This window comes from Urocitellus parryii, chromosome 11 (assembly GCF_045843805.1).
Source record: "Urocitellus parryii isolate mUroPar1 chromosome 11, mUroPar1.hap1, whole genome shotgun sequence".
Taxonomy (NCBI): domain Eukaryota; kingdom Metazoa; phylum Chordata; class Mammalia; order Rodentia; family Sciuridae; genus Urocitellus; species Urocitellus parryii.
The window spans coordinates 28,464,115-28,480,402 of NC_135541.1; the positions used below are offsets into that span (position 1 = coordinate 28,464,115).

Below are 16,288 nucleotides of genomic sequence, written 5' to 3' on the forward strand. Positions count from 1 at the left end.
TAGCAGGAAGAGTGAAGCAGGTGGCATCACTATACCAGACCTTAAACTATACAGCAGAGCAATAGTAACAAAAACAGCATGGTATTGGCACCAAAACAGACCAAGGTACAGAATAAAGGACACAGAGACTAACCCACAAAACTACAATTATCTTTTATTAGACAAAGGTGCCAAAAACATGCATTGGAGAAAAAAATAGCCTCTTCAACAAATGGTGCTGGGAAAACTGGAAATCCATATGCAACAAAATGAAATTAAACCCCTGTCTCTCACCATGCACAAAACTCAACTCAAAATGGATCAAGGACCTAGGAATTAAACCAGAGACTCTGCATCTAATAGAAGAAAAAGTAGGCCCTATTCTCCATCTGTGGGATTAGGCCCCAAATTCCTTTTTTTTCTCTTGGCAACAGGCAAGACCACCGTGCTCTGGTTTGTTCTGCTTCCTTGCTTAGAGAAAGCTGGAACAAAGTGCTGGCCAGATTAGTTTCCTTTGTTTTAGGGATTATGGTCTCAGGGCCCCTGCTGTCAATGAGTAAAAGAATTACAGAAGATCAAGCGTGGTGGCTCCTACCTATAATCTCATAGGTTGGGGAGGCTGAGGCAGGAGAATCAAAAGTTCAAGGCCAGTTTTAGCAATTTAGGGAAGCCCTAAGCAACTCTGTGAGACCCCGTCTCTAAATAAAATATTTTTAAAAGGGTTGGGGATGTGGCTCAATGGTTAAACACCCCTGGGTTCAATCCCCGTTTTAATAATGATAATAAAAATAATAATAAAAAGAATTGCAGAATGTATTTTGTTGTTTTCCAGTGGGTGGGATTTTTGTTGTTGTTGTTCTTTTTGTTTTTTGCAGTGCTGGGGTTGAATCTAGGGCAGGCCTCACTCAGGCTAGACAAGTGTCTGCCACTACAAACACCCCAACCCCTTTTCTAATTATTTATTTACTTTTTTCAGTACTGGGGATTGAATCCAGGGGTGCTCTAACACTGTGCTATAATACCCAGTCTTTTTTTTTTTTATTTCCAGACAGGATGTCACTAAATTGTCCAGGCTGTGATCCTCCTTCCTCAGCCTCCTAAATCCCTGGGATTTCAGGTGAGCATCACTGCAAAGGACTCAGATGGCTACTTAACAAGATAAAGCATGCTTACTTTAATTCTAAAACCAATATCCTATCTAATGGGGTAAATTCCAAACACATTTCTACTAAATTTAGGAAAGATCAAAGATGCTCATTATCTCCATTACTGTCAACATAGGGTAATACTCAGAGTCTTAGTCAACACAAGTAGATAAGAGAAATAAATTATAGGCATAAGAATTGCAAGCAAAAGAGTAAAACTGATTTTTTTAAGGTAGTGCTGGGAATTGTATCCAGGGCCCCAGTCTGCTGGGTAAAGGCTCTACCACTGAGCGACATCCCATCCATCAATTATATTTGCAGTGATACCATAATGTTACTGGAAAACCCTAGAAAATTGTTGTTAAAACGAACTCAGTTAAAGAATTATATAACAATTAATTTATCTTATATAATTTTGAATCAGGATACAAAATTAATAGGCAAAAGGAATAGCCTTCAGGTACATAAATGATAATCATTTAGCAGATATGATGATACAGGAGAAAAACCATTTACTTTCTTTTTTTAAATTTTTTTTTTTTTGAGAGAGAATTTCAGTATTTATTTTCTAGTTATCGGTGGATACAACATCTTTGTTGGTATGTGGTGCTGGAGATCGAACCTGGGCCGCACGCATGCAAGGTGGGCGCGCTACCGCTTGAGCCACATCCCCAGCCCAGAGAAAAACCATTTACAATAACAAAAGGTAAACCCTTAAAAATAAGTTAGAGAATCCCTAAGCAACCTAATGAAACCCTGTCTCAAAATAAGAAGATCTGGGGGATGTAGATCAGTGGTAGAGCACCCCTGGGTTCAAGCCTCTGTACCAAAAAAAAAAAAAAGCCAATTTTTTTCCAGAGAATCACAAAGTTGAGGTTCCCTGGTCAATTTAGTGAGAACACATATCAAAAAGAAAATAAATAAATAAAGGGTTGGTGACATTGCTCAGTGGTGGAGCATTTGCCTAGCCTGGGCAAGCCCTGGGTTCAACCCCCAGTATTACACACACACACACACAAAAAAAAAAAAAAAAAAAAAAGCTCTTTAATACATATACTGAATTACTTTTGTAGACTATGAATAATTTTAAATTTTATTGTTGTTGTTGTTTGCAGTACTGGGGATTCAACCCAGGAGTACTATACCACTAAGCCCCACCCCCAGTCCTTTTTATGTTTTGAGACAGGGTCTCACTAAATTATTTAGAGCCTTGCTAAATTGCTGAGGCTGACTTTGAGCCCCACCCTCCGACCTCCAGGGAGGGAAGAGGATCTGAAGGTTAGTTTCTTTAGCAGTGGTCAAGGCTGGGATCAATCTTGCCTAAATAAAGAAGTCTGCATTAAAAACCCTCGAGGGAAGGGCATGCCTGTAATCCCAAATTTAGCAAGGTCCTAAAACAACTTAGTGAGACTGTAATGGCACCACTTCCTCCACAGAAAATCTTAACTAAGCTTCTTCAGAAATCTTCACCATAATTGAATGTAGACTATCAGCACAAGAGTCTCTACAAAAGAGTTCAGTGTAGGTACACTTCCTATTTTCCTGTTGCTCTATTTTACTTGGCCACTGGCCTGGAAGAAATCAGCACTCTAGGTGCTGAATGCCCCTTTACTAGTTTTTCATTAACATATTTCCAGTATAGTCGTTTGTAGAAGTGTGTTTGCAAATGCAAAATGTGATTAAAAAAAATAAATACATAAAAGACAAATCCTTTAACAAGGCCTCTGGCCTTGAGCTGAGCTTCACAGAGATGTCTACATTTCTAAAATAAGAGAAGTTACCAACTGGGCTCCATGGTAACAACTAGCAGGGGGAAAAAAAGAAAGGGGAGAAGAAGCTCTCCCCTTCTCAGGTGTTGTCCTTGAAGGGTTAACTTGTCCAAAGCAGTGAAAGAAAAATCTGCTTTTATGTGAACTTCTGCAGACTGTGAACTTCTGAGCCCCTCCCCTTACATGCTGGGTATAAAACTCCCTGAACTCTTGGGCAGGGATTAATGGATTACAGCAAAAGCTGTGCCGTCTGAACCTGGCTGCAGCCAAATAAAACTGTTTCCTGCTATCTTTGGTGCTCTGCCTTGCCTGTTCCTACAACAAGACCCTGTCCAAAAATAAAAAATAAAAAGGGCTGGGATGGGCCACTCACTCCCCACCCCCCACCCTGGCAGAAAAAAAAAGTGGGGGGAAGGAGTCCCTGTCTCTAAATGAAAAATTAAAAGAGCTGGAAATGTAGTTCAATGGTAAAGTGTCCCTGGTTCAATACTCAGTATTAAAAAAATAAATAAAACAGAACAAACAAACAAAAAAACAAAGGAAAGTGTCAGGATGCCTGAAAATGTGAAGGTTTACTTTAAACAAGGTAAAAACAAATCAGCTGGCTGGGCTGAATTACATGCTGAAGGATACAATGGTGGCAAAAGTCCATGTTTGGGTTTTTTACTTATTGTCAGTGACCAATGGCCTGGCCACGTGGTCAGGCAGAAGGGCAATGGAAACTTGACTTAGTAAAGGGAAGCATGTAGGGAGCACAGCCCTATGGAAATTCGAGGAGTGCAGGAAAGTAGAACCTGCTGACGTCCACACTCCCTTCCAAGTTCAGAAGGTGACTGGAATTGACAAGCAGATATCCTCACGTGCCGTCCTGAAGTGTCTATTGGGACGTGGGGAGTTGCAGCAGTGCAGAGGTGGGCTAAATCTAGACATGTTCCTCTTGTGCCCTTTTATTTTTGCCGAGCTGGGATTAAACTCAGGATTTCACACATGTAGGCAAGTCCTCTACCACTGAGCAACGCCCCCATTCGTCGCTAGTAGCCTCTAAAGCACATAATGCCAACAAGAACTATTCTGTCTGTCTGCAAAAGAGACAGAGACTACTGATTGCTATGTGGCAAATTCCTTGGTGGGCAAGGCCCTACACATAGCTGGCAAATAGGACAGATGCTGGTTGCCCTGGGGGAGACAAATTGGCCTTGCAGGAATCCACTGTCTCTGGACTGGGCTTTGCTTACCCCAGAAAGATGCAAATGCTCAGAGTGCTACAGATATCTGCACAGACGTGGATGGTGAAGCTCACCTCTTTAGACTGAGGAATATATATTACAGCCTATCATGTCCAACAATGGGTCAAGGATGGTGGGGAGGGTAAGGTTCCTCAGAGTAATAGTTTGATGGAAAAATGGAATGGGCAATTTCTTTTTTTTTTTTTTTTTGAGAGAGAATTTTTAATATTTATTTTTTAGTTCTCGGCAGACACAACATCCGTGTTGGTATGTGGTGCTGTGGATCGAACCCGGGCCGCACGCATGCCAGGCGAGCGCGCTACCGCTTGAGCCACATCCCCAGCCCCGGAATGGGCAATTTCAACATTTGTTGTCAGCCAGTCATGGTGGTGCACATCTGTACTCAGCTACTCCAGAGGCTGAAGGAGGCTAATCGCAAGCTCAGAGTCTAGTCTAGGCAACTTACCAAGATCCTGTCTCAAAATACAATGGGTTAGGGCTGGGGTTGTGGCTCAGAGGTAGAGTGCTCGCCTAGCATGTGTGAGCCACTAGGTTTGATCCTCAGCACCACATGAAAATAAAATAAAGGTATTGTGTCAACTTTCAACTAAAAGAAAAAAAATACAATGGTCTTGGGGTGAAGCTCAATGGTAAAGCACTTGCCTAGCATGCACGAGGCCCTCGATTTGATCCCTAATACTATAAAACAACAACAAAATATTGGTTGTCTAAAATGGTGAGAGAAAAGCTTACATGCTCTCCTTATTGTGTACTCACACTCAGCATGAGTGGATGAAGGGCCTGTCTCCACTAGATCTTCCTGTTTTTCTGATGGGCCTGGGGAAGAGGTTTGAGGAAGGGTGCTTGCCAAGTGTCTGGTCTGGGGAATGCACCCATACATACACATACACACACACACACATACACGCATATATACATTGGGGATTGAACCCAGAGCAGCTTAACCACTGAGCCTCATCTCTGCCCCTTTTAATTTTTTATTTTGAGATAGGGTCTCACTAAGTTTAGGGCCTTGCTAAGTTGCTGAGGCTGGATTTGAACTTTAGATCCTTCTTCCTCAGTCTCCTGAGCTGCTGGGATTATAGACTTGTGCCACTGCACCTAGCACCTCAGTTGTTTTATTTATTTATATATTTATCCCTCTACCTGGTACAGTGGTCATAGGACTAGGGTAGCAACTACAAGTGCTGCAAGTAGGTAAGAAACTAATGGTCTTTAAACCATATGTCAGAATTCTAAGGGCCTGGGTGGATTTCTCCTTGACCCCATCTAGCGACACTGGGGCTAAAGTGAGTGCAGCTACTTTTCCTGGTGGGACAGCAACCCTACCCTGTCTGAAAGGGAGTGGACTAAGGGGAGGCACTTGCTAGACTAACATTGCCATCTGCAGTATTGATAAAAACAGGAACCTAAGTTCCCTTCCACACACAAGTGGAAGAGTTCGAGTAGCCTTGAAAAGAAGAAAGAATAGTAGCTGAAGGTAAGGCAGTGAATAAATAGATTATAAATAAGGGAAATCCAATACCACATTAACAACTGGAAAGAGGCTCAGAGTGAGACTCTGCTTCATCTTTGAGCTCAGTTATAGGAGACACAGGCAAGGGCAAACCTAGATGTTTGCTGAAACTACTCCTGCTTTAGCGACCGGACAAGACTGAACCGAAGCCAGCAAACATGAGTGACCTCAGCCTGGAAGAGAAATCCATACGATACAACGGACTGGGCTAGTTATTAGTGGCGAGTGGGATTCCAGTACCGTGGCAGCATCTTCTGAGTTCCATATACTTTTGACATAAGGGGTCTGAGTTGAGGTGAGCTGTGGTACTGCAAAATATATATATTTGGTCTTCCTATTTCCTGGCACACAACTCCCAAAAGGTTTGGAATCGTTAGGGATAAGTATTTTTGTGTGTGAGTGCTAATGAGCTGACTGATGGCTGGTAGCTCCCAGGTAGAAATGGGGGCCAGTCCCCAGAAAGACCAAGGCAGTAATTTTGAGGGTTGGGACTTTCAACCTCACCACCAACATTCACAGCCTGAAATTAGTTAGTTGATCAGGAATGGCCAGTGTTGTCATCCACCATGCCTATGTAATGTAACCTCCCAAAACCCAAAGGACAGGGTTTGGAGAGCTTCCGATGGCTGAGAATGGCAAAGGTTCTTGAAGGGTGGTGTCCATGGAAGTTCTGCGGTCCTTCTCCCAGCCCTCTCCCTATGCATCTCTTCATCAGAATCCTTTGTAATCATCCTTAATAATAGGCTGCTAAACGTAAGGAAGTATTTCCTGAAGATGAAATGATCCCTCTGGCAAAATTATCTAGCTTGAGGAGGGTGTCGTGGGAACCCCAGCTTATGGCCAGCGGTCAGCAGCATGGGGCTTGTGACTGGCATCTGAAGTGGGAAGGAGCTTTGGGGACTGAGACCTCAACCTAGGGGATCCCATTCTTCCTCCAAGAGGTGAAATGAATTGGAGGACATCCAGCTGGTGTCTACTGCAGAATTCAGTACTCACTTGGTGTGTGGGGAAAGACCCCTGTGTGTGCTGAGTCAGAAGTGCATTGTGGGGTGGGGGCTGGGACTCAGTGGCAGAGCACTTGCCTGGCATGTGTGAGGCCCTGGGTTCGATCTTCAGCACCACATATAAATAAATAAAGTAAAAGATCCATTGACAACTAAAAAAAAGATATTTAAAAAAATGCATTGTGAGACGGTATGGGCAAAACTGAGTTTGTTTTTTCTTTTCTTTTTTCTCTTTGGGTACTGGAGATTGAATCTAGGACTTCAAACATGCTAAACATGTGCTCTACCACTGAGCTACAACCCCAGTCCCTGATTTATCTAGTTTTAAATCAAATTTTACAGCATCTGGTGGTATCAAAGTACCACATGTAGATTAAATTAATACAGAGAACTCCAATAGATTAATATACTTTTCCCCAGTAGATTTATAGATGAAGATAGTCACAGTTTTAATGGGTGTGAGCCAAACATGAGTCTTTAAAAGAAGAAATAAAAATCATATTATCAAAATTGCCAGTTGCCTTGGTAACCATGTACAACTACATGTGTGTAGAGATGGGGTGTAGTTCACTGGTAGATCACATGCTGAGTATGTGCAAGGCCCTGGGTTCTACCCCCCCCCCCCCGTACCAAAGGGGGGAAAAAAAAAGAATTTGAAAACCTATGTATCCCTCCCATAAATAAATAAGTAAACAAATAGAAAACCAGCCAAGTGTGGTGGCACATGCCTGTAACACCCAATTACATATGCCTGTGTCTGGAAGGCTGAGTTATTTCAACCTCCCTAACAGTACAAATTACCTCGCTTCTTCTTTGCCAAACTATTTGAAGATTTAAAAACCTTACACCACCACCCATATTGAAATATAGAATTTGGAGCAAAGCTTGACTGTGATTGAGAGCAGCATATGCAGAGGGGCATAAGAGACACAAAAAGGGGTTGGTTAAATTTATAGGTTTACAGGTTTTCTTATCTTTATTTTTTATTTTTTTTTCCTTTTTTTTTGGCACCAGGGATTGAACCCAGGGGACTTAGTCACTGAGCCACATTTCCAGTCCTTTTTATATTTTATTTTGAGATAGGGTCTTACTGAGTTGCTTAGGGCCTCACTAAATTGCTGAGATTGGCTTTGAACTTTTGATCCTGCCTCAGCCTCCCCAGACACTGGGATTACAGGCATGTGCCACCACACTTGCTGGTTTTCTATTTGTTTATTTATTGGGGGGATACATGGGTTTTCAAAGTCTTTTATTTATTTATTTATTTTGTGGCATTGGGGATGAAACCCAGGTACTTGTTCATGCTAAACCTGTGATCTATTTACTGAGCCACTCCCCTTTTAGAGGTAAATGAGGAAAATAACCTGAGACCACTTCCTTAGAGGATTTGGACACACCTCTCCCAGAATACTTATATAAGAAAAATCATAAACCAGGCATGATGGTGCACACCTATAATCTCAGCTATTATGGAGGCTGAGACAGGAAGATTGAAAGTTCAAGACCAGTCTCAGCAACTTTGTGAGACCTTTAGCAAAAAGGTTTTTTGAGACCCTGTCTCAAAATAAAAAAAAAAAAAAAGGGGCTGGGTATGTAACTCAGAGGTAAAGTGCCCCTGGTACAAGAAAAATTCTATATTTTAATATGGGTGGTGGTGAAAGATATGTTCATATAATATTAGTCATTGCACTTTACATCTATATTTTTCATCTATATTCTATTTACTGCTACAAGTGTTATATTTCACAATAAGTTTTTTTTAAATAAATGGTAATTATCAGAGATTGAACACACACACACATACACACATGCACAGAGCATAATCTCAATTTTATATGATGCCAGTCTCCTGGTGTCCTTTCCTGAGTTTGGCAGACAAGGTTACCAGAGGAAATGCATTGGTGGAAGATAAAAGCAACAGTGTGGCCTGGGGAGGGGATGTGGCCACTGCTTCAGTTGGCATTGTGCCAGTGAGAGCAGTGCTTCTTCAACGTCAGTGTGCACAGGAGTCACACAGAGGATCTTGCTAAAATGCCAATTGGATTCAGTAGGTCTGGGGAGAGGCCAGGGATTCTGCATTTCTATAAGTTCTGGTGTGGCCCATTCTCTGTATACCACCCTTTAATAACAAGGGGTTAAAACAATTCCATGTGGAAGGTCGGTAGAAGGTGTTTTTTCCCTCCTACCCCTGTGAACCCATGGCTTGTTGTATGGTTAGGCAAGTGCTCTGCCATGGAGAAACTTTCTAAGCCCCAGTATAAGTTTTTTTGTTTGCTTGTTTTTTTTTTTTTTTATTTTTTTGATACTAGGGATATTGAACCCAGAGGTGCTTTACCATTGAGCCACATTCCCAGCCCTTTCTTACTTTATTGTAGTATTTACTTTTGTGGGGGGTACCAGGGATTGAAGCCAGAGCGCTTTACCACTAAGCCATGTCTCCATTTTAGGGCCTCACTAAATTGCCAAGGCTGGCTTTGAACTTGTGATCCTCTTGCCTCAGCCTCCCGAGCTGCTGGGATTAGAGGCATGTGCCACCGTGCCTGGCCTTTTTATATTTTTTATTTCAAGCGTGTCTCACTAAATTGCATAAATTCTGCCTAAATTTCTGAGGCTGACCTTCAACTTGTGATCCTTCTGCCTTAGCCTCCGGAATTGTTAGGATTACAGGCCTGCACCACCACGCCCAGCAGGACTACTAGAAACTTCTGCTAGTGGGCAGAGGATTACCTCAGTGGTAGAATGTTTGCTTTCTGTGTGTTGAGGCTCTGGGTTCCATCCCCCCCAGCACCAAAAAAAAAAAAAAAAAAAAAATATATATATATATTTTTTTTTTTCTACTTCTCCATAGGTGAAAAATTCCCATTTGCCCACAATGATCTATAATTACGTATCACTTTGAGTAGAACAGGGAATATATAAATCATCAGATTTAGGAGTAGCAAAGAAAAATTCTGGAGTAAAGACAACAAGTCCAACCCTTTGTGGACAGAGTGTGGAAGGTGGATGGAACCTCTTTAGCACCTCCTGCTACAACTGCAACAGAAACTTCTTTCATGAACATGTTCTGGAGAATTCCACTGACAGGACAAGAGTAGTGTGTTGAGAGGAGTTAACATAAAATGTCATGTTGGGCTGGGGATGTGGCTCAAGCGGTAGCGCGCTCGCCTGGCATGCGTGCGGCGCGGGTTCGATCCTCAGCACCACATACCAACAAAGATGATGTTGTGTCTGCCGAGAACTAAAAAATAAATATTAAAAAAAAAAATTTAAAAAAAAATTAAAATGTCATGTTAGTAATACGTGTAACTGCAAAGAGAGCATCTCTTTCTGTTGGAATTAGAAATAGGGCCATCTAACAGGGTAATTGTTAAGGATCATTTGACCAGAAGAAGCAAAGTTTTGTATCTGACGTGAGTCAGGAGAGGTCTGTTTTTAGGACTAGTATTGTCACAACAAGCCAGTCTCGGTGGAGCAGGCCCTAGGGTGAAATGCATTCTGTAACCCATGCAGCTGCTGAGCCTACCACACAGAAGTAAGAGGGCAGATTGATTGCCACTGGGGAATTCCAGCAGATGTCCAAAGAGCACATAGCTCTGGTCTTATACAAATGTTTCTAGAGACTAATGAAGAGGGAACGCCCTCAAGTCGGTTTATGCGCCAGCAAAAAAACCTGCCAAAACCTTACAAAGACAGTCCTGGGATGGAAAATGATAAGTCAGTCTTATCCATAAACATAGATACAGCAATCTTTTCTTTTTTTTTCCTCTTTCTGTACTGGGGGTTGAACACAGGGCCTCATGCATGCTAGGCAAGTGCTCTATCACAGAGCTACAGCCCCATCTCCAAAGTGAGAGATTTTTGAGTCAAAGCTTTAGGAGCCATCGTGTGGTGCTGCCACTGATCCTTCTGTGATGTAAGTAGGATGTCCAGATAAGGGTTTCTCCTATCTGGGCTCCAGAATGAAATCAATGGGAATAACTCTAGCCAAAATTTTGTGTGCCCTAGAAATAACCCCTGTTACCTGAAACCAGTATGATCTGCTGATTATTTGTTATTCCAGAACTAGAGAAGGTGTTAGGAGAAGGCAGATGCTCAACCTACAAGTTTTCCATTTTGTTGGATGTCACTGATAGGCCTTTTGCTTCTACTGGGCTATATGAACAAAGGAACTATAATATACATAAGTATGCACACCAGTCTAAAAAGGCTGGCAAACCTTTCTTTATATCTGCACAGGCTCAGATAACACTGGTACAGTTAGGGCAAAATCCAAGGATGCTCAGGTCCCTTAAATAAAATGGCATAATATTTGTACTAAACTTATATACATCCTCCTATATAATTTAAATTATTCTTAGATTACTTATAACACCTAATATAATATCAATACCTTTTCTCCTCCTCCTCCTCCTCCTCCTCCTCCTTCTTCTTCTGGCACTACAGATTGAACCCAGGGGCGCTTAATCACTGAGCCACATTCCCAGCCCTCTTTATTTTTGTTTTGAGACAGGGTTTCACTAAGTTTCTTCAGGGCTGTGCTAAATTGCTGAGGCTGGCTTTAAACTTGTGATCCTCTTGCCTCAGCCTCCCAAGTCCCTGGTATTACAGTAGTGTGTCACCACACCTGGCTCACAATGTTGTTGCCATCTAATTAGCGACACCATATTATTTAGGGAATAATAACAATAACAACATGCAAAAAATCTGTCCACATTCAACTTTTTTCCTAGAATATTTTCGAATTTCCGTTGAATCTGTAGTTATGGAATTCACAGGTTTAGGGGAAACTATGGATAATGAGGTCAGACTTTATCTAAAATCCAGTTCAAATCTCATCTTTTCTTCACTCCCTCAGGTCAGATTTTGATAAAAGGAATTCAAGGAAAGGATAAGGTGTGGTCTGCTTTCCTTTTTTTTTTTTTTTTTTTGGTGCTGGGACTGTAGTGTCACCCTCTTTCTCCACAGAAAAGTCTTCACTGGCCTTCTCCAGAAATCTTCACCATGGTTGATTTTAGGACTGTCAGCAAAAAAGTCTCTGCAAAAGAGTTCAATGTCGATAAACTTCCTATTTTCGTGTTGCTCTGTTTTACTTGGCCACTTGTCCAGGTGCTGGACACCCCCACTAGTTTTTCACAAACATGTATCTAGTATAGTAGTTTGTAAAAATGTGTAAACAAGGCCTCTGGCCTTGAGCTGGGCTTCACAGAGATGTCAACATTTCTAAGATAAGAGAAGTTACCAATTGGGCTCCAGGGAAATGGCTGGCAGGGGGGAAGGGGAAAAGGGGAAGAAGAAGCTCTCCCTTTCTCAGGTGTTGTCCTTGAAGGTTTAACTTGCCCAAAACAGTGAAAGAAAAAACTGCTTCTTATGTGAACTTCTAAAGAATGTGAACTTTGGAGCCCCTCCCCCTTATATGCTGAGTTTAAAATTCTGAAATTACCTGATCTCCAGGTTCAGGGGATTGATTGATTATAGCAAAAGCTGTGCCCTCTGAACCTGGCTGCAGCCAAATAAAACTGTTTTCTGCTATCTTTATTGCCTTGCCTCATCTGTCCCAACAATAGGAATTGAACCCAGGGAGGCTTAACCACTGAGTCAGCCCTTTTTTATTTTATTTAGAAACAGGATCTTGCTGAGTTTCTTAGGTCCTAGCTAATCTGCTGAGGCTGGCTTTGAACTCACGATCCTCCTTCCTCAGCCTCCTGAGCCACTGGGATTCCAGTTGTGCTCCAGTGCATCTGGCAGCTTTCTTTCTTTCTTTCCTTCCTTCCTTCCTTCCTTCCTTCCTTCCTTCCTTCCTTCCTTCCTTCCTTCCTTCCTTTCTTTCTTTCTTTCTTTCTTTCTTTCTTTCTTTCTTAATTCAAGTGGATCAGAAGAAAAGAACCATAAGTGAACAATTGTTTCTGCCTTGCCTGGCGCAGAGTACAGAAACGACCCTCTCTGAGGACGTGCAGGAGAGGGGGATGCAGTGGTGTGTACACCTGTCTAATGTCATGGTGTCACACTGGTGATGGGTTTGGAGCACTGGAGTTTTCAGCTGACTGGAAGGCTCAGGAGCCTGCCCAAATATTAAGGCACAGGAAAGGGAAATGTGACCAACCAGGTTGAAGGAGTGTTAGGGTCTCACCTTTCAACAATCCAAGGACTTGCTGTGTGGAATCCCTTCCTTTCCCAAGACCTTGTATCTGTTCTCCTGACTTTACCTTGTAGTGAATTCGAAGGCTTTGCTTCGGGATTCCAGATTTCTTCCCTTATGTCCATGCTGGGAATAGACTGCCCCCATCGTCACCTTCTTCTTCTTCTTCTTCTTTTTTTTTTTGAAGAGAGATTTTTTTAGTTTTCGGCAAACACAACATCTTTGTTGGTATGTGGTGCTGAGGATCCAACCCGGGCCACACGCATGCCAGGCGAGCGCGCTACCACTTGAGCCACATCCCCAGCCCCCCTTTGTTGCCTTCTGTTGGGGACAGTCATGTCTTCCTGATTCTCCAAGTGAATCCCAAGAAGCAATGGATTTTTTTCTTTCTTTCTGCTTTTCTTTGTTTTTCTTTTGGATTTCTTGTTTTCGTTTCTGCTTGTTGGCCAGGTCTGTATCTGGGACTTGTTTAATTTAAATTTTGAGTTATGTCCTGTCCCATAGTGAGCCCATGATGAATAGGATAGGCTAAAATTGCTGAGAAGGCAGCCTGTGGATTTAAGAGTCTAATTTTGCTTTCAAGAGTATTCAAGAGAGCCAGGCATGGTGCTGCATGCCTGTAATCCCGGCACCTTGGGAAGCTGAGACAGAAAGATGCCAATTTGAGACCAGCCTCTGCAATTTAGCAAGACCCTGCATCAAAATATAAAAGGACTGGGGAGGTAGCTCACTATAGAGTACCCTTGGGTTCAATCCCCAGAACCAAGGGAATAAAACAAAAGAAAAGAGTATTCAAGAGGGCTCGGGTGTAGCTCAGTGATACAGCACTTGCCTGGCATTAGTGAGGCCCTAGGTTCCCTGGGGGTACTGAACAGTATTCCAGAATCTAAATGAATTTTCCCCAACAATAGTTTTATAGTTTGACCATTGGACATCTCTACTCGAGGGATGGTAGAATCTGGTTTCTGTTGAGTGAGCGATGGTAGAGAATCTGGCCTATTAGTTTTTTTGTTTGTTTTATTGTGGTATCAGGGATTGAACCCAGGGCTGTTAAGCCAGAGCTCTAGCACCAAGCTACATCCCAGTCCTTATTCTTTTTGATTGTTGGATGGTTTATTTTCGAGATCAGATCACTTGAAACTATTTTGTGCCCATTGGAAAGAAGAAACCTTTGTGATCCCAGCCTGTGAGATTCTGCAGCTGTGTCTGCTCTGACTGGTGTTGGAGCTGAAAGACCACAGCTGCAGACACTGCCTCTGCAGTCTGTCACTGAGACAAGCCTTAAATCTCATGCAGTATTTTCCGCCTTCCTGAGAGCATTAACAAATTAGATTATAAAGACTTAAAGGAGCTTTGTTCTGATTGGTTTATGGAGACTAATAAGAGCTTATATAAATCCAATTTTGCCCAAACTCCCAGAAAACAAAGAAGCTAAACTTCTAATACTCTAAATGGGCTAAATAATATGAAACAAAAACCTTTCTCATAGAAATTGTTAGCTCAGAAGTGATTGTATACAAGAATCCAAGTTGATATAGTTATGCAAGTTTTAATCCTTGAACAAGTCAGATTGATTGGATAATTTGTCCTAAAAATAAATGTCTTTGGATTCAATCCCCAGGACCACCAAAAAAAAAAAAAAAATCTTTTCCTGATTTTATCACATGTACTTTTCTGTCTTTTGTTGTTGTTCTGGGGATAGAACCCAGGGGCACTTTACCACTAAGCTACATCCCAGCCCTTTTTATTTTATATTTTGAGACAGGATCTCACTAAGTTACTTAGGTCCTCACTAAATTGCTCAGCCTGGCCTCAAACCTGCAATCCTTCTGCCTTAGCCTCTCAAGTCCCTGGAATGACCGATTTTTGTGCCACTGCACCTGAAACTCTTCTAGTTTCAATCACCCTTGTAACTTTTACTAAAATAACTAAGTTCTATTTCAAAGAAAGAACTGGGAAGTAGGACATCGAGAACAATTTATCATAAACAAGCATTTTAACAGACCAACAGAGTTGATGGGAACATATAATTTCACCCCCATAGCCATATACATCCTTTTTGGTATCTTCTTAAAATGCAATTTTTTTAAAAGATTTTTCTCATTCATAATTTATTGGGAGCTATGATTTGTCTCTTAAGCAGATGCAAATCTTAAGCAATCATTTCAAGAAGAAAAGGTTGTATCACTTGTGAGTTAAATACTTTTGGATATTGTTTTCAATTTTTTTTATCCAAAATGTGTTTATTGGGATGGTTTATCATTCATCTTGATTCAGGTTGTTTTTCGTGCTGCTTCCTCCTGAAAGAACATTCTTCTGTAAGCCTTGCTTTTCTACCTTCCTGTATTTGGCAGAGGATAACCAACACACAAATCTACTATTTGGGCATGACTTAAGACTGTGGTAATTTTATGGCATTCTGGGCTTTTCACATCCATGAAATAGGAAATGAGACTCTTTACCAGATGCTTCTTCTTGTGCTTCCTCTTCTTCTCTTTTGGAGAGATGAAGGAAATCCTTTTCCTGAGCCATGTTCTTGTGGGGAGTGTCACTGCCAGAAAGCTGGGGGGGATGGGAGAGGCTCCAGGGAGGAGGGCCACAGACTTCCATTGTTCTTGCTTGAATTTCAAGTTTTTCATGAATAAGTTCTTCGCTTCCTCCTCCTCTTCTCCTTCCTCCTCCTCCCCTTCTTCCTTCTCTTCTTCCTCCTCCTTCCCCTGCTCCTCTCCCTCTCTCATCCCCCCTCCTCCTCTTCTTCATCAGTTGGGGCGTGGACAGTTAAGGGCATTCACATCAGAGCAGTCCAGAGGTGCGCAGCGGCATATGGCAGGTGACTAGACAAGACAATCATAGGGCAGGGATCGTGCTCTGTAAAACACTAGCATGTGTGAGGTCCTGGGTTCGATCCTTAGCACCGCATACAAAAATTAGCAAATAAAGGCATGCTGTCCACTACAACAGATGGCCAAGGATGTCTCGACTTCACTGAATTCAGCTTCCTTTTTTTCAAAGTGGACCCAGAGGAGCAACCTGTCTCCTAACTCTCCTACAATTAGCTCTCAACAAGTTCGCCAGCCACCTCAGCAGGGAAGTGGGGTTCCTTGAACAGCCAGGCCTGCCCAAGAAAGCTGAAACAGGGGCTGCTCTTGGGTCCTACCTGGGGTACCGGATTTGTTACCAAACGCTCTGTCCTTGTCCAGTTTCAGAGGTCTTAAGCCAGAGAAGGCTGGTTCCATTCTTCAGGTCTTGAGGTGAGGCTGAACATCATGGTGGGAGAGTGTGGTGGAGAGAAGCAGGTCACAGCATGGTGGTCAAGACTGCCAAGTGCAGTGGTACACACCTGTAATCCCAGCAGCTAGGGAGGCTGAGATAGGCAGATTGAGAATTCAAAGCCAGCCTCAGCAACTTGGTGAGGCACTTAGCAACTAGCAAGACCCTGTCACTAAATAAAGTATAAAAAAGGGTTGGGGATGTGACTCAGTGGTTAAGAAC

At 42.3% G+C, this 16,288-nt stretch overlaps 1 pseudogene; it reads right to left on the reverse strand.

Annotated features, from left to right (window-relative positions):
• Positions 1 to 15,059: 15,059 nt before the first annotated feature.
• LOC113189097 (small ribosomal subunit protein eS27 pseudogene) lies at positions 15,060 to 15,435 on the reverse strand (annotated as a pseudogene).
• Between the last annotated feature and the right edge of the window lie 853 nt (positions 15,436 to 16,288).